Genomic DNA, 17,176 nt, shown 5'->3' with positions numbered 1-17,176 from the left:
AAAATGTTCATGTCTCAGTCCAATTTTTAGCCTGTTTAAACCTTCCTGAATGAAAGCATTGCTTGTCTGTTCACTTGACTGCTCACATGTCACTTTTACTGCCAGGATTTTTAATTTGCAAGATATTGATGTAAAAATCAACAACAACATGTAAATACAGGTTAACCCCTTTTCCCCTGTGCAGTATGAAACCATCTTTTCAGCACCAACCCACAACTGCCAGATGAAAAAGAACAAAGATTTTTGTACGACTTTTCTGTCAGAAAGGCTAGCCATTGTGTTACTTTAGCACGTTGCTGAATAAACTAAAAAGAGCACTTCCAAAATGTGCAACTGAAATTACTGAGCTATGGAGATGCAATCAGAAAGGAAATTAATATGGACAGTGGGGTGCCTTAATGTAAAATGTGACAATGATTAATCAAAGGAAACCTGGATTTTGAGCAGCAGATATTTCAACTGACTACCAAAGATAACTTACACTCTGTTTTCATAGTCAATTTTGCATTTGCTCAGAAAGACTAAGAGGCTCAATAGTTGCAATATTATAAAAACAGCTAAAAAACCCAAGTAAAAAACTCTTATGAAAACCAAAGATATTAATGCAAATAAATTACTAGAGCTTCCCTTCAATTCCTGCTATAGAAGGCAAAGACTCCAGACAGCTATACACCAGGAATTCTGTGGGACAGGAAACAAGGGACTCTTCATTACTGGAACAAAACACTCATAGTTTCCAGAGTAAAGGTCCTAATTTTTCCATAGGGCAGACCACATTTAGGGGAAAATCGCAGGTTAAGAATTGAAATGGGCCATAAGTGAAAACAGAGTTAAGACATTAAACATATGCTAAGTGCAGTAAACACTTTCATAGTTCTTTTGCAGTAATAGAAATCAGTTACCAGGTAAATTTTACCCCTTAAACATAACAGCTGTATGCATTTTCTTTTAATTAATGTATTCTTTTTATTGATTCACTGAACTTTTCCAACTGTTGAATTTTTTACAATATAATGCAGCTTAGGTACAGAAGTCAACCAAATATGAAGGATACAGTATAGATCACTTTCCTAACATCACAAGCTATAATTAGACTTGGTTATAAAAACTGGCAAAGCTACCATAAACCCGTTTAACTGAAAAATATTCCAGTCTGAGGAACAAGTGTCCATTTTTAAGATGTTCAGAACAGCAGTTACTCAACCATGATGCCTATGAAGGGTAATTTCCATATTTATTTTCTTTATAACATCCTCCCCAGTCACCCCTCCCTATTCTATGTGGCCACAGGAAAGAAACAAGGTCCAAAGCATTAACTTAGTATGTAAATTTCAGAAGATTCCAGCTATCTCCAATTTTCAAAGTGTCATTAATCCCAAAGTATTTGCAGCAGACCCTGTAAGTAAAACATGGATTTTCTAAAGGGACTTCTGGTGTACTGGTCCTGTTTTCCCAAATAATCTCATGATTGATAGACAAAAATGTCCTCAGGAGCAAATCAGTCTTCTGTCCTAAGCTCAGCTTTTCTGACAGAGGTTCAAAGCCAGATGATTTACAACATTTTGCTTTTTACAGTCCCTCCTTTGCAGTAAGATGTAGGTCTCAGACATCACTGCAGAAAAAGGTTGATTTGTAGTGAGATGCAGAACACAATGAGCCATGCCTATGGGAGGAAAATAATCAATGCAAAATTCAAAAGGAACTTATGCTTACTAGGACATCCCATTCTGCCTTGATTCTGCTAAACAAAGCACCAGAGGGGACAGGAATGTCTGCTCAGGAGGAAACAGAAAAAAGCTCAAAGCAGATTCACAGGCCTCCTCCAAAAATGCATGAGAACCCTTCCACTACTCTTGCTGTGGAGTTCTCTGCTGGAAAGAAGTCACACAGTAGGCTTTCTTCACTTGAAGGTCTATTTGGATATAATTTGTATACTTGGCTTCTTTAAGATACACAAATTTAATCAGAAGCACAAAAACAACAACTTCTAGCATCGTGATGAAGAATGGGGGATGGATGCCTGGTCAGATTCAAGAACCTTCATGTTTGGTGGAAAGCATGGTAAAGATCAGGCCAGTTTCTCAAGTCTCCCTAGGCAAAGATACAGAAATCAGGTAACACGCTTTCAGTATTGCTTATTGGAAGAGGAACCAAAAATGTGCTTGGCCGCTGGTTAGCAGAGAGATAGGCAGGATGAACTGAGACTGAGCTCTGAGGTGAGAAATTAGGTACTGAGAAATTAAATACTGAAAGCTTTCCACTGTGTCATACTAGCTATGATATTAAAACAAGAGCAGTCTCCTTTTCCTGCCCGGCTTCATCCTACCAATTTGAAAGAAAAATATTACTCTGTCTAATTTGAAGAACAGTGGAGAAGTTGTGTGGTACCTCTGAGAAGCAGAGGGAGCTCACCCTCGAGTATCTGCTCTACTTGCTGTATTAGTACTGATGAGGACCATACAGGGGGTCTGCAAGCAGTTTGTAGCTAAAGCTGTACAGCGAGATGCTCTGTTTTCATAAATCTTTTACATTTTAGAAAAAGGATTTATTAATAATACACAAAGTGTGAAATGCAAACTAACCCAGGTGTGTAAGTAAAGCAGAATTTGTTTGGGATTCCATAGTGGCTAATCAAAACTGGCATTGCCTGCAGGTGGCCTATAGGACAATTTAACACAGCTTAGAAGTATGCAAACCATTCAGTGATTATACAGATTGTTTTGAGAAAGCTGAAAATAGGTTGATTTAGGCTTATAGTTAGAAATACACATTTGGAGCATAACAGAGGGATTTTAACAGCAGTGAAGTATGTTCTGCAATAGAACATCAAAATCACAAGGAAGAAACAGCACAGAAAGGATAAATGGTGGTATCTTGTGTATGACAGTGAGCTACAGTGGTGGAAGAATCAGTCTTACAAGTCTCTTTTGGTATGTGTACGGATGCAATGCAGCAGTTGAAAAATCCATGCATCTGTGAGGAATATTACAGAGGTTCAAGTGCAGACTGAGTTTGTCAAATTAGTTAATTAAAAAATTATGTCAATATTTGTGTTATTGTATGTGAAATGTATAGCATAAGAATTAATCCTTTTCTTCCCTACAGAATACAAGGACACAGCCTTGATTTTAGCAGCGTATAAAAACAGAACTTTTAAACAAGAGAAGGCAATATATAGAAGGCATTTAAGAGGATTGTCATTTAGGAAGTACAGGGTCTGATACCAAGAATTTCTGCAGGATCTCTTTGAAAAGCCTTGTGTAATGCAAGCTGCAGCTCCCTCTGAATGCCATCTTGAATGACTTCCTCCTTAGAATACTGACCATCCACAGAGCTTTTAAAACGTCAGTCATTGCTATGGGGATATTGCAGGAACCCAGGGATTTACATCTCATAGTTATCTTCCTCAGCTGAGACCTACAGACACAACTAAAATGCAAATAATAAATATTAATAACTCTTCGTAAGAGCTAAAGTGATCATTTCAGACAGTTAAATATTATTGAAGCAGGGCCCTGATGTGCTTGTCCCTGTCTCATGTGTATTTTTCTGCTGCACTTCAAGCTCAGCAAAGAATAATTTAAGTGTATGCCACGTATTTTCATTACATGTCCTTCCTTACATGGGATCATAGCAGTGAGTTGGTGGACCAAGCTCCACTTTCAGTTACAGCAAGGTGACTCTGGAGTAAATCACTTGGATTCAGCTGAATTACACTGGTATATAACTGAGAGGAATTTCCTCTGATAGATATCATTTCCATGCATGATATACGTACGTTCCCCAACAGTAATTAAGACCAGATGTTGCTTCATATTTATGCTGTAAGTCCATGGCTATTGTTTTTCTCTGATACCTCAAAAGACAGTTTTCTGCCATTCCCACACAAGGCCGGTACTTTCCCACACATTCTACAGCTAATAAGTTACAAAGATTCCTCTGAACAAGTATCTAGTGCAATTTAAAATTGAAAAGCTTGGCAAGGAGTTAAGCAACAGGTGCCTGGTATCCATCTATTGTGCATATACAGCTGGAGGAATCACAAGCTGGGTCTTTCTAAAAAAGGTTTGGAACTCAGTGTCTCCAGAGGAATGTGTGCCAAGGGCTTGACACAGGAGCGGGGACACCACTCACTCTCCAGGGACTGGAGCGGGGACACCACCCACTCTCCAGGGACTGCAGCCACAGAAGGGAGTGAGGCACAGCGTGGATGCGGGCTGTGGAAACAGCATGTAAGATGAAACACAGAGGGCAGAAGGAGCGGGACATGTCAGCAGTGCAGAGTTAAGCCAACAGCACCTCAGGTGAGGAAACGCTGGGATGTCCATATATGGTGAACTGTGATGCTATTGGTTAACAAGAAGAAGAGTGTGCTGCCATATAAGGCAATGTGTAAGGTCATTGGACGATTGTGGCGTTCCGAAGTCCGATATAAACGCCATGTTTGGGCTTGGGAAGACTCCAGAAAACCTGACCAAGAGTATCAATTTATTCAAGCTTTGAAAGAAAAACTCTGAAAAACTTTGAAGCTATAAATACCCATTATATATTATACATCAATCTATTTTTTAAAATATATATAATATATAGGTGTGTACACGCACAAATATGTGTGTTTGTGTGTACATGCATATTTTTAATGTTCACAACCCTTTACTTGCTACCTCTTACACTGAAAGAAAAACATCTTACACTGACAGAAACATTAGAACCACTATAGGAGTTAAAAAGGATACTGACTGATAATTGCAGTCAACATCTGTGATTCAGTTAATTTCTCAGACATAAACTCTGCATAAACACACAATGAAGGGCTCTTTCTGTGGGGTGGAATATTACCCTAGAAAAATTTGCAGAGGCTACATTGAGGTTCTTACAAATTTATTACCCAGTTTATTTTCTATGACAAAAGCCTCTAATTGTGTCAATCATAAATAACAGCTGTAGTGCAGGCTATAGGTTTTTATCAGTAATCATGTTTCTGTAAAGGATAGCCTTTGCTGAACTGTTTCGGTGAACATGAGTGAAAGCTTAGAACTAACTTTGCAAACAAATTCTTTAAGTATTCAGGGCTGAGTGAAGATTATATTAGAACAAGCCTAGATTTTGAAACAAGATTCATTTTTTTCCTTCTGATTTCTTCATATATAACAGCCAGTTAGAGGAGGTCATAGAGTCATAATTGGATAATAAATTCTGTGATCTTCATAAAAGTACAAGTAAGGGTTTCCAGAAGCCAAAGGATATTGATGCTTTGTCTTTACTGGTTAACTACCTTTTTTGCCCCCAGACATGTACTCAGAGTATGCACTTTGTTATATGCCTGCCCACTATTCAGCCCAAAGGTTGTTTACTGCAGTTTAGGATGCAAGTACATCTGCAGTACAAAAATCAGAGAAGGCAACCACTGAAGAAAGATATGTATGCTTTTCTTTCTAAAACTTTCCAAGGTATCTGCTCAGTATGAATATTCTGTTTCAAGCAGATGAAAGTATGGATCAGATTTCAGAAAGTACCAGGATGAATTCTTACAGAACAGAACTTCTCTTTTCTAAAACTTCAAAAGCTCTCCTCCTCCTTTGCCCTTCCCCAGGCACAGATATCCATATGTGCCGTTGGGGTTGTGTATGGTCAGAGGGAAGCAGAACAGCCACCAACAGAGAAACAATGCCATTGTCCACATCTCCACTGCCCCTTCCAGCTGTCTTGCAGTAACTTAAATTATCATCTAGGTGAAGATTAGCTGCTTTTATACAGTAAAAGAAGGGTTTTGCTAGTAGAGGCAAGAAGGCATTTTGAAGGCTTTACCTTCTCTGTACTGCCAGGTCTCATAGCTGTAATTATTGTTTGTTTTGCTCAGAGCTCCAGATTCTGGAGTTGTGAAAAATCTCAGCTTTCATTAAAAGAAAAAGTAGGTTTTGTGCCTGCAGAGACAAGTCTGAAAACATGAACTTAAGGCCTGGGGGATAAAAAAGGAGTTAGAAAGAAAAGTACTTAAAAAGGTATTACCTTAGAAAAAGTTAATTACACTAATTTTTAGGGCTTAATGTATCATTTCTAAAGTCAGAAGACTGGGTATGATGCACCTTACACCTAAAAATCTCCTTGCAAATGAAGATAACTTTAGTTTTCTGAGCACATTTGGCTTCCACAGAACTTGCAGAAAGAATGGAAAGGAAAGAACAAAGACCTTCACTTCTATGACAATCAAAACTAAACCACCATTCAGCTGCTCAGGCACGTTGCCGAGTGCAGCATGTCAGGGTACCCTGTCACTGGAAATCATCTGAGAGATGGATGGGAAAGTCCCAGACACATCCTCATGATGTAGGTGCTGCTATGGCAATATGAGCAGAGCAGGTCGTTGCAGCCCACTTTATTTCTGACTGGGGGAAGTGTCACCAGCTGTCTGCTTCACACTGCCAGTCACCAATGGTCCCTGCGCTGGACCTGGCTCTCCAGTGAGGGATAGGAAAATAGCTCCCCTCCACTTATTTCCTATGCCTTAGTGCATTGGCTTTCCCAGCAATAGAACTGAAGCCAAAATGAGACAAAGCTTTGGCAGAAGATGATTCTGCTTTTGTCTCTACAAGGTCAACAAGTATCCCTCCAAGCAAATTTCTCCACCCTTTAATCTCTCCTTTTTCTCCAAGACATTTTTTTCCCCTATCTTCTTTTTCCTTTACAGCCAAGACGTGTTTGCGTTGCCGCCTCCACAGTGCCTTTTCCATTCCCACTCCTGCCGTATAGACTTATATAAGTTGCTGACACCCTTACAGGCTCAAAATCTATCTTGCTGTAGGTGAAAGCCTTTGCATATACCAGTATGGGATGCAGTGCTTCACAAATCACTAAATAAAACTATATAGGGTGGTTTTTTTCCCCCAGAAACTAACATGTTTCACTTTTTTTTTGCCTTTGTTTTCATTCTGGTCCTGGAAGGCCTCAGAGGATATACTACACACAAATGCTACCATAAGGATTGAGAACACAGTGCAAGCACAAGGAAAGGAGAACTGGGGATTGCTGAGGTTCATCTATCTGTGACAACTTTGTAGATATCAGCAGGAAACAGGTGTTGCTCAGCACAGCAGGCAATGCACAGAAAACAAAATCCCTAAGACTGAATGGATCAGGAAAATCACAGCGTGATCAGTTGTGGTCAGCCAAGGTGTTTTGTAATTTGTAAAAGGGTCCCCAGGAATTGTCCATCTGTGCAGCCAGCTATGTGTCTGGGGAATAAAGATATAACCTCCAGTTTGCTGGGAATGATCTGAGAGCTTCTGGAATTTTGTCAAGAGTCTAGAGTCTAAAGGTAACAGAAAATTGTGTAGCACTTGTTTCAAGTAGAGTAAGCACAAGTAGAGAGGAGGTTCCTCTTATTCAGTAGGCTCCATATTTAATCATTAAAATAGTAACATAAAATAACTAGTTTTTAAGACTCAGACTGAGAGTTTGTGTACTATATGACTAACATTTTCAAGCTGTAGAATTGCAGCCACCACTTTACAAGGGGATGAAAAATCTCTTATTGTGTACATTGTCCCAGTAACTTCCAACTTGTTCCATTTTGTTTACATTTCAAATCAGGGACCTTAATTTTGGCATTTCCCAACTGCTGAGTTTTGATTCTAGTTCTCTGACATTCTTTTATGTTCTTTGTACCTCGTAGCCACAAAATAAGTAACTGATGACTAATGCAAATCACTCACTGGGAATGCTGGCCTCTCCTCACTAAACCAGTATCAATAAACAAGTATGGTCATTATTTCACCAGTTTTCATAAAAGCAACTTAAAATACCCAGTGCAATCCTCCTCTACTTACATTGGTCTCTGTAAGCACTTGAAGCTTTGCTTACTAGATGTGAATCTCTGCTGCCTGTACCTAATTTCTTCTATCTATTCAAATGTTCTCTCTGTTGCTGTGTAAAAGACTTGCACAAACAACAGGGGAACCACTGGCAATGGTGCATTAACTATATGTAAATGCTCTTGATGCACAGTGTAAATTAACTGCAATAAACAAGAAACTTCCTGTCCCTTGTCACTTTCCATTACAGTTACCTTATGTATTATTTGTTACCCCAGATGGTAAAAAAATTTAAATGGAAATTTGTTTTTATGCTGCCAGTGCTGCTGCAAGTGAAATAAAAGAGATGCATTTGGATAGATCAGCATAGTGAGTATGGCAGTGATGACACCTAAAGCAGTAGAAATGCTTTGGGGTAGCACAGCACTGAGGCAAATGGAGAAGGTTTGCACCTTTCTATGCCCAAGCTACATTTACCTTTGTAAAATATATGGATAGCCTTTCATCATAGTCAAAAGCAACCAACCCTTTGGACTGTTTTCCATGCAAGTTGTAGCTGGATTTCCTTAAACTTGCTTTGCAATGAAATCAATTAAATCAACATTTCCCCTCAGCATGGATTCTTTCGTGCCCTGCAGCAAAATAAATTTATGAATCTTCTTATCTAGAATAATCCAATCATCCCCAATTTTGGATGCTTGAGAACAGTGGGCAGGTGGAAAGTTTTGGAGACAGAAATTCATTGTCATACCTAAATGTAAAAAGCATAACCAATGCTGGTAATAATTTCTTAGTATCCTACAATCAGGTCAAACCATTTCCATGCCTGTTCTAGATCCTGCCCTTGCTTCTGTTAATGTCATCATTCCACAGGGAAGCTTTTGGGTATATCCAAGACCCTTTCCCTCTCTCTGAGTCCAGCTGGCATGTTTGGCCATATTTATAATATTAGTCTCTCTCATCCTCTAAATCACAGTAAAAGGAACTAACAGCATCTGATTTGCAGCCAGACTGTTTTGGGAACCATCCCTGGTCCATGCAAATTCTTGCAGCGTGCTTGGAAGTTGTTTGGGAGAGGGCAGGTTGGTGCAGGACAAAACCACAGCCAGGAGCACAGTAATGAAGGTGCCAATGACTGAGCTCCAAGGCTCAAACCTTGGCACTGCTTAATTTACAGATTTACCTGAGCTAAGAAATCCAGGAGCTGCCCTGAATTGTGTTAGTAATCTTTCATCTCAGATCTGATCTATTGCTAAGAAACTTAATTCTAGCAGTGACCAGACAGCAAAGTCTTTTTTCTCCAGCAACACAGGCTGTTGCATGTTATCAACGTGCAGAGACTTTTGGCTCAATCCAAAGGCAACTCAAGTAAGTGAGGAGCTGGAAAATTAACAAAAAGAAAAACATGAAAAATCATTGTGCCACTGTACCATTCCTCCATTCCCTCCCTTCAGTATTGTCCCCAGCTTGAGAGCCCTGGAAGAGGGACTCAAAGAAAGGAAACAGGAATGATCAAAGGTATGAAATGGCTTTCATGTGAGGAATCCCTGAGTAGTCTTGGACTCTTTTGCCTACACTTGGTGGAGATAAAATAAAGGTCTACAAAATCCAGAGTAGTGAGGAGTGGCTGGATTGTGAATTCCCTTTTCCAATAAAAGAACCAGAGCCACCAGATGAAGGTAAATGGAGCTGGGTTTGTCACATAGAGAAGTGTTTTCTTTAGTCAGCAATTAGAGAGCCTGTAGAGCTTTTACCAAAGAACTACATGAATATAAAAAGTTTACATAGGCTTGAAGAGAGACTGAACAAGTGCTTGAAATAGAAATCCCCTGGGTGACAAAACAGAAAAGCTTCACCAGGGCCAGGAAATCCCCTGAGCTGAAAATATTTGTAGGCTGAAAGAAGGAATTACGACATATGGTTGCCCTGTTCTCATCCTTGCCCTCCTGGAGGCACTACTGGGAAGAGGGCCCTGGACTAGGTGGTCTAGGGTCTGAACCGCCTTAGCCAGTTTTACATCCTCGCTGGTGACACCGAAGAACTCTGGATGAAATATTATCTTTTCATCATCCTCAGGGCTGAAGTCACACTGACAATGTTCCTATGGGAATTGCTTTGTTTTCTGAAGGGTCCTGGCCTTGCACACCACCAGGAAGAGGCTGTCAGGCTGTCCCTCCTGAATACCCCATATCATCTGTATTTACCCTGCAGGGTGGCCAGGTGTCTAAATCAACTCTACCTCATCTCAACAACACTAAAATACAACATCAACTTAGCCAAAACTTAAGGAACAGGGAAGTAATCCTGATGGCTGTGCACTAGGTCATAACCTTGGTTAACACAGCAAAAATAAACTCAGCTTTTTTTTTTCCAGTCAGTTTTTCAATGTCTTTTAGAGGTAGCATGGGGATCCTCGCCAGCTCTTAGGACTGCAACTTTGAATCCTCCCTGAAATCCTGCTGGATTCAATTTTCTGTTTAAAATTTTGCTTGTGATATTACGCAGGATTTGGGAGTAAGGGAATAGGGAAGGGTGAGTATCACTGCATCTGGGATTTGAAAGGCTGTTCCAATCAGTTTTCTCTTCTGCCACAGGAAACAGTGATTTATTGGTGAAATGCCTAATGCAGCTGGGAAGCTCTGCCGAAGTCTTGAATTTGTGTGAATATTTCCCACGTGAGAAAAGCCCAGATGGGAAATAGTCACACAATGGGAGGGAGAAACCTGGAAAGCAGTAATGTCAGCAGAGATTTAATGGTAGTAGTATGCAGCAAATTGGACATGCAGTGAAGAGTAATACAGTAGCAAAACAGACCAAAGATGTTTTGGCTTGAGTCACTACAAGCTTCGTTTCAGGCACTGGAATGTAGCCTTAATTTCTGGGCATGCTGTTACCTGAAAGATAACTGGAATGAATTCTGAGAAGGGCAGGAAAACTAGTGTGGAAAGAGATCCCAGTTGCTAATAGCACATTCTGACTGAGGTCTGAGCAGGGAGGCACAAAGGAGAGGGAGCACAGCTATCTGCAGGATGTGAATGCCGAGCCGAGAGGAGACAGCAGAGGGCACGGTGCCTTATCATGAAAGACAAGTGTTGCAAAAAACCATGAGCTAAAAGTCACAGAGGAGTTTTCTAACGCTGGGATACGTCAGGCTGTGGAATGGCCACCAGAGCAAAGATGCCAGTTACTGAGATGGTTTGGGCTGTAGAAGGGAGGTAAAAGCACAGCACAGTGGGAACATTCTACATAGGTGGACATACACAGATAAGCTGGAAATACTAGGGTTTCTCAGTACTGACCTGCAGATTCGTGATCTTCTTAGTGAAGATGACACAAAACACTCAAAGGCAGACTATGACACATTTTCAATCAATATTCAGAAATGGCTCAGGCCTATTCAGATCAACCCATCCCTCATGACCACATACACCACAACTGAACATCTACCCATGTCACACTGGAGAGAAGGAGAGAGGGAAAAATCACACTTCCTGGTTTGAATACACAAAGCAGATGCTACACAGTTTAAAGTAGTACTAGTAGTACTACTTTAGTACTACTAAAGTACTACTTCCAATACTAGTAGTATTGGAAACAATTTAAGTTCAAGATTACTACTACTACTAGTAGTAGTAGTAGTAGTAGTAGTAGTAATCTTGAACTTAAATTGTTTCCAAAGGCTTTTATATGAGAAATTATTGCATCATGCCTACCCTGTTATTTCACTTAAACTGCTAATATACAATCTTGGTACAAAAGAAATAAATAATGGGTCACTATTCTGATTAAATAGTTTTTCAATAGCAATTTTATTCTAGTGTTTTTTACAAAAATACTTACCTGAAATCCAGCCCATAAGATTAAATATTAGCAAGTACTAGAGAGCCAAATTAGTCATTCTACTTCCTCACTCTTCAAAGAAAAGGAAATCAAAATTAATAAAAAAACCCTGATGCATATAAGATTACTGCCCTGCATCTTTGCCTTTGTTTTTATAGTAGAGATTACCACATAACCTTCAGCAAGGATATGTGAAACCTCAGCCTGGATGAAAAGAGTTAACAAACAGCTCAGACGTTATTGGGGATCTTCAAAATCACTACAGATGTCATGTACCAGAAGCAGAAATCATAGGGTCTGAAGGACAGGTTTAAAGACAGAGTTTGAGACTTAACACTGAATTTCTTGGATATTTTTGCCTTCTCAGACCACTAGAGTTCTCTCAGCAGGCTGTGTATAAGTCTGATTCTCAGTTTTAAGCAGAGTTCACAAGGTAAATCTCAACAGTGTGGCTTTACAGTGATCCCCTTTCGAAGGTCGAAAGTGAGTGAAGCTGGAAATTGAAGGAGTCTGGATCAGCACAAGGCAATGGTGCACACCATGAGCATTTCCTACTACTGTTCAAAGCTGGGATAAGGGTGTCTTGTTATCTCTGAGTTTATTATTCTGCAGACCCACAAACTGTACTATGACAAGAGTTACACCTAAAGCTTCAGGAAACAAATTTCTAGGTTTACTGAACTTCAGAAGGCATGTGAGTGACCAGATCCTGGACTAAATTCTGCAAATTTTTTCATTTGTTTTTCATCCATGTTTAGGGATGCATATTTCTTTACCAATTTCCAATGAAGTAGAAAGAAAAGGGGGAAAAATGAATAGTCTTGTACTGACATTTAAACAAAAATCTACTACTGAAGTATTATGCACTATTTCAGTACCTTACTCCTCCAATGGTATTCAGTTACCATGTCATGAAGGTCAGCATTTACTTTTACACATTGGAATAAACTCCTAACAATTAGAAATAACTTTCTCTTGGGTATGGGAGGCAGCATGTTATGGGCCTCCTGCAGATATAGCGCAACTCGAAAAGTTTACCACTAAATGTTTCATGCTTTATTCACCTACTTCAACAACACTTGGAGGGCTGGTGAAATGTAGCAAGTTTGGAGAGTGTTGTTCTATTTTCTCAGACACGCTGCCTCTATGGCATCCCTACAGCCCTCCAGGGAGGACTGAAGCCTTACCATACAATCTCACAGATTATTTCTTTTGTGTACTTGACCCCAAACAGAGGGAAATGAAACATAACCATTTTGTGGGCTATGAAGCCGCGGAGGAGCAGACCTGTGCCTCAGGCATGACTGGGAGGCAGCGACCTGAGTTGGGTTCCAGCTTCAAGAGATCACATTTCATACCGTGGTGTTGTGCACTCACCAGTGAATTGCAGAATTGCGTCTCATTTCATTTTCCTCCAGCTGAAACAAGGATGATATCAGCTGAGAGACCCTTGAGGTGAAAGAGCCCCTAAACCTAATAAATATTGTTGGCTGTAATTTTAACCTTTCAGTCCATCTCCAAATGAGTGTTGTTCTTATAAGGGCAAAGCATTATTTTCCTCCACCCTCCACTAGAGTAAACCAGGAATCCTGACAGCAGCTTCAGGGGTTAATATGACAGCTACCCACACTCTCACAAAGTCCAGGCGTATCTTTGTTAAGCAACTAAGAAAGGATTTCTTTCAAGGCTATGTGGCTTTTGAGCCTTGAAAAATCTTATTAGTCAGATAGGGAGGAAAAAAGTATATATAAGCAACCTGTTGTAGGAATTTAGCAGCTTGTGAATAGAAAGAATACAATTATGCTGGGCTGCATGGCCAAAAGTTTAACGGATCAGACCCCATATGCCCTAACACAGTCTCACTCTGACTTGCTGAGCTGCTTTAAGCCCTCTGTCAAAACGGCATGAGCCTCAGCAATTCACTGCACAAGTACAAGACACCAGTGTAAGGTAAAGCTGATGCAAGCTGGGAGTAGCTGGATCAGTGAGATATGACTCTCATGTCTAAACAGGGCTTTGGGCTGAGCAGAGCTGGCTTAAAGTAACTTTCTCATCACAAAACAGAATGGATAAACTAAGCAACTAGTGCACTTCCTCTGACCCCCTGGTTCTTAGCTGCAAAGGGAACCAGTACACTCCATTGTCATCACTAGGCCCTTTTAATTTCAGCACAGTCATTTCTGAGAATTATTAGTGGTAAAATTCCTTAATAAACCAAGTTGCCTAAAAACTCCAGAGAATAGAGGCTTCCAAATCTTAAAATTTTATTAGAAAGCTATTTTCTCAAAGACTTCATTTTGAAAATTAACCCCAAGGCTTGGAATAACTCTAAAACCTCAGTGGCTCTTAAAAAAACTACGCAACCCTTCTCTTCCCATTTCTTATTCCTTAAATAAACTATTAAACAAACACACACAAAAAACCCCCTTACATATTAAGTACTTACAATTTAAAATTTAAGGGTTTTGCTTCAGGAAGCAGTTATACAAACAGAAACATTTTGTAACACAGCAAGCTTGCGCCCAGTTTTGTTATGGTATAACACTGGGCTAATGCCCTTAATTCAGCCAAGGACAAAACACTTCTTGCAGGGTTTCAGGACAGAAACCAGCCCACTCCTTTCCCAGTGAGAACTGCCATTGAAGAGCAGCTGGAAAGCTGCTGTATGTTCAAGAAACATGAGAGGAAGTCAGTTAGGCTTCTTATCACACCTCTGAAGAAATCTGGAGACCATTCTTTGTGTTATTTACCCTTCTAAAACTTGGAGGTAATTCTCTTCTTCTATTGCACCCGTCCTGAGCCTTTACAGGACAATGCATCAGTAGCCCCAAGCCGCTTGTCAACACCAAAGCCAGAGACTCTATGGCCTTTCCTGTCAGTCCCACAGAAGTGTTTTGCTACTGGTGGGAAAACCAATGCCAGCTCCTACTTGAAAACCATCCCTAAATCTTCTCAGTTCTTCCCTAAGCTAGATACTCTCTTCTCTCTTTCCTCCCTCTGTGTTTGGATGGTGGATACAGGAGTGTGCTTCGCGGTCTGCCCTGGGCCCTTGAGTATTCCTGCAATATAATGATTTAGAAGGAGGAGGTTGGTCGATTTTTCTCCTGCATGCCAGGCTTAGGACTTTGTGAGCTTCCCTCTGGTGGGCTGAGTCCTCCTGATTTCAGTGGGAGGTGGGAATGCCCTGCACCTTTTTGAAAAGATGGCAAAGGTCCCCCTGGCAAAGGATCTCACTAAACAAGGGCTTTTTACTATTGCAAAATGGTTCAAAAATTAGACTTTAAAAGCCGTAAATTACCCCAGTAAGCCAAAGAATTTGCATTTGTAAAGTACATGCCTGAGGTGCAAAACACATTAACAAAATATACAAATAAACAAAGCTGTTCAAACCCAAATGCAATTATAAATTCAGGGCAAGGTGCCATGGAAATCCATGTCAGCTGTGCATGTATGTTTAAAGGCAGCGTTATGCCCTGAGTCCAAGCCGGTTTGTTTTCCCCACAGGGGAAATATACTAGAAAATACTGGTGCTAGCGTATTATTTACAGGGGAGCAGTAGCTAAGGAAATTAATTGCATTTTGCACTGGGCATTGCCAGGGTGCACAGGCACACATCTGAGAACTAGTGCTTTGCCTGAGAGGTGGGTGCTGACGTGTACACCCCTGTCTGTGACCATGTTAAACGCTGGTCCTTACGCAAGGAGGCCGCTGGCAGGCACCTGGAGGCGATATAGGTACCGAACCTCCATTTTTATGGGAGGCTTTCCAGCCCACTCAGGAATTTACAGTAATGCAATGTATCTCTGCAGCTGCTATATGCGGACACCGCCCAACCTCCCCTCAGTGGCGCTTCTGAAATACCAAGAAGCTTGTGATGGTCCAAGAACATTGCAACAACACAGAGACTCATTTTAGTAATCTTCCCCAGCATCCTGGGGACTGTCCTGTGGGTGGAAGCATGACCTTGGAGCAGAATAATTTTTCCTATATATATCCTGCTACATCAAGGGTGGTTTTGATTACCATGCAGTTCAGCCACTTACAATATTTTGCATCACTCTCATGCCTTTCCAGCAAGGGCCTTCCTGAGGATAATGGAAAAATGAAACTTCACCATTCCTTCATGAAGCACATTTTCCTTCAGCACTGCACCAGTACTGAATGCCTTTACCAAGGTACTAAATTGCCTTTACCTTCTGTTATTAAACACTCATATCCAGCTTTTAGCTTTTACTTCCATATGCTTAACTCTTGTGTTTGATGTCATTCAGTGAAATTCAGTGATTTTTAACAAATGCTTTGCAAGACCCACAGGAGAAAGGCTTCCACCACTGTGGACAAGTCCTAGGGGTCTCCAAAAGGTAACTCAGGTTTCACTTATGCAGCTGAGTCCCTTGAAGCTCCCTGCTCAAGTCATATAGCTTGTATAGGTGTAGAGACCAGAGCCCAGTGCATGCTGCCCTCTGACTTTGTACTTGGTCTCTGTGGCCAGGGAACCTAAGGGTGCAGTGAAGCTGCAGATGTGTGTGAAGCATGGAAAAGCTGGAAATTTACACCCCTGGGGGAACACCTGCAGGAATTATCAATATGCTTTTCAGAAAGTCACTGCCACCAGGCTAAATGCCCCTATGTAGAGGCCACACCCACATGGGACACTTTCTACAGGTCCACAAATCAAAAGTGTCTGGAGGCAATCATTCAGAGATGAGTGGGGGGAAGATATCTTAGACCAGTGTTTCGAAGTGTCACACAGCCACAAGATGTTTCCAAATGGCAACTTCGGGTGTCTGCTCTGAATTTTTTTTGTCTTTTGAAAAGCACTCCTATACCTTCTCAAAGAAGAAATTTCAGTTTATTCTCTGTTTAGACAATGTCTAAAATTACCTGTGTTTTCAATATGACACTTTTTACTGGTGACAGTGACAGGTAATGTGACACTGACAAGTTAGCTTAGGCTGATTCAAATCTGATGGAGAGAAGCCTGAAATAGTTTTCCTGGCTGTATCCATAGAGCTTTAGTGCCTGAAGAGCTTTTTTGAGGGTTTTTTTTGGGCTTTCTAGGGTGTGGAACTGAATATATACCAAATTAATTCAACAGAAAGAACTGCAAATTAAAAAGCAAACAGTATCTCACCTCGTATGTCCTTGTAGTGTCAACTCCAAGTACCAGTCCTGCTCTAACCATTCAATTAAAAAAGCTTTCCATTTCATCATAACAAGGTCATACATACACTTGGTGTTGGATTTTCTTGGTTACAGGACAACTGGAGCTCTATTGCTTTTTTGTTTTTGTTAGGTTTACCTTGTCCCTCATAGACACCAAGTCTGTACCTCTCCTCAGGTAGTTACTGCTTTCTTTCCTAGGCTGGGTTCTAACTGCAGTGGCCTTTGTAAGGGCAGATCAAACCAGAGTCCAGTGGCTTCTGGCCTAAGGTGATGATCAGAGGCATAATGTGGCCAGGCCATCACCCTACAAGTAAAACTGTACTGAAAAAATAAACTTCTTAAAATTAGATTTTGAAGTA

Source organism: Motacilla alba, chromosome 2 (assembly GCF_015832195.1).
Source record: "Motacilla alba alba isolate MOTALB_02 chromosome 2, Motacilla_alba_V1.0_pri, whole genome shotgun sequence".
In the NCBI taxonomy this organism is placed as follows: Eukaryota; Metazoa; Chordata; class Aves; order Passeriformes; family Motacillidae; genus Motacilla; species Motacilla alba.
Note: the sequence above shows the minus strand (reverse complement) of the source record.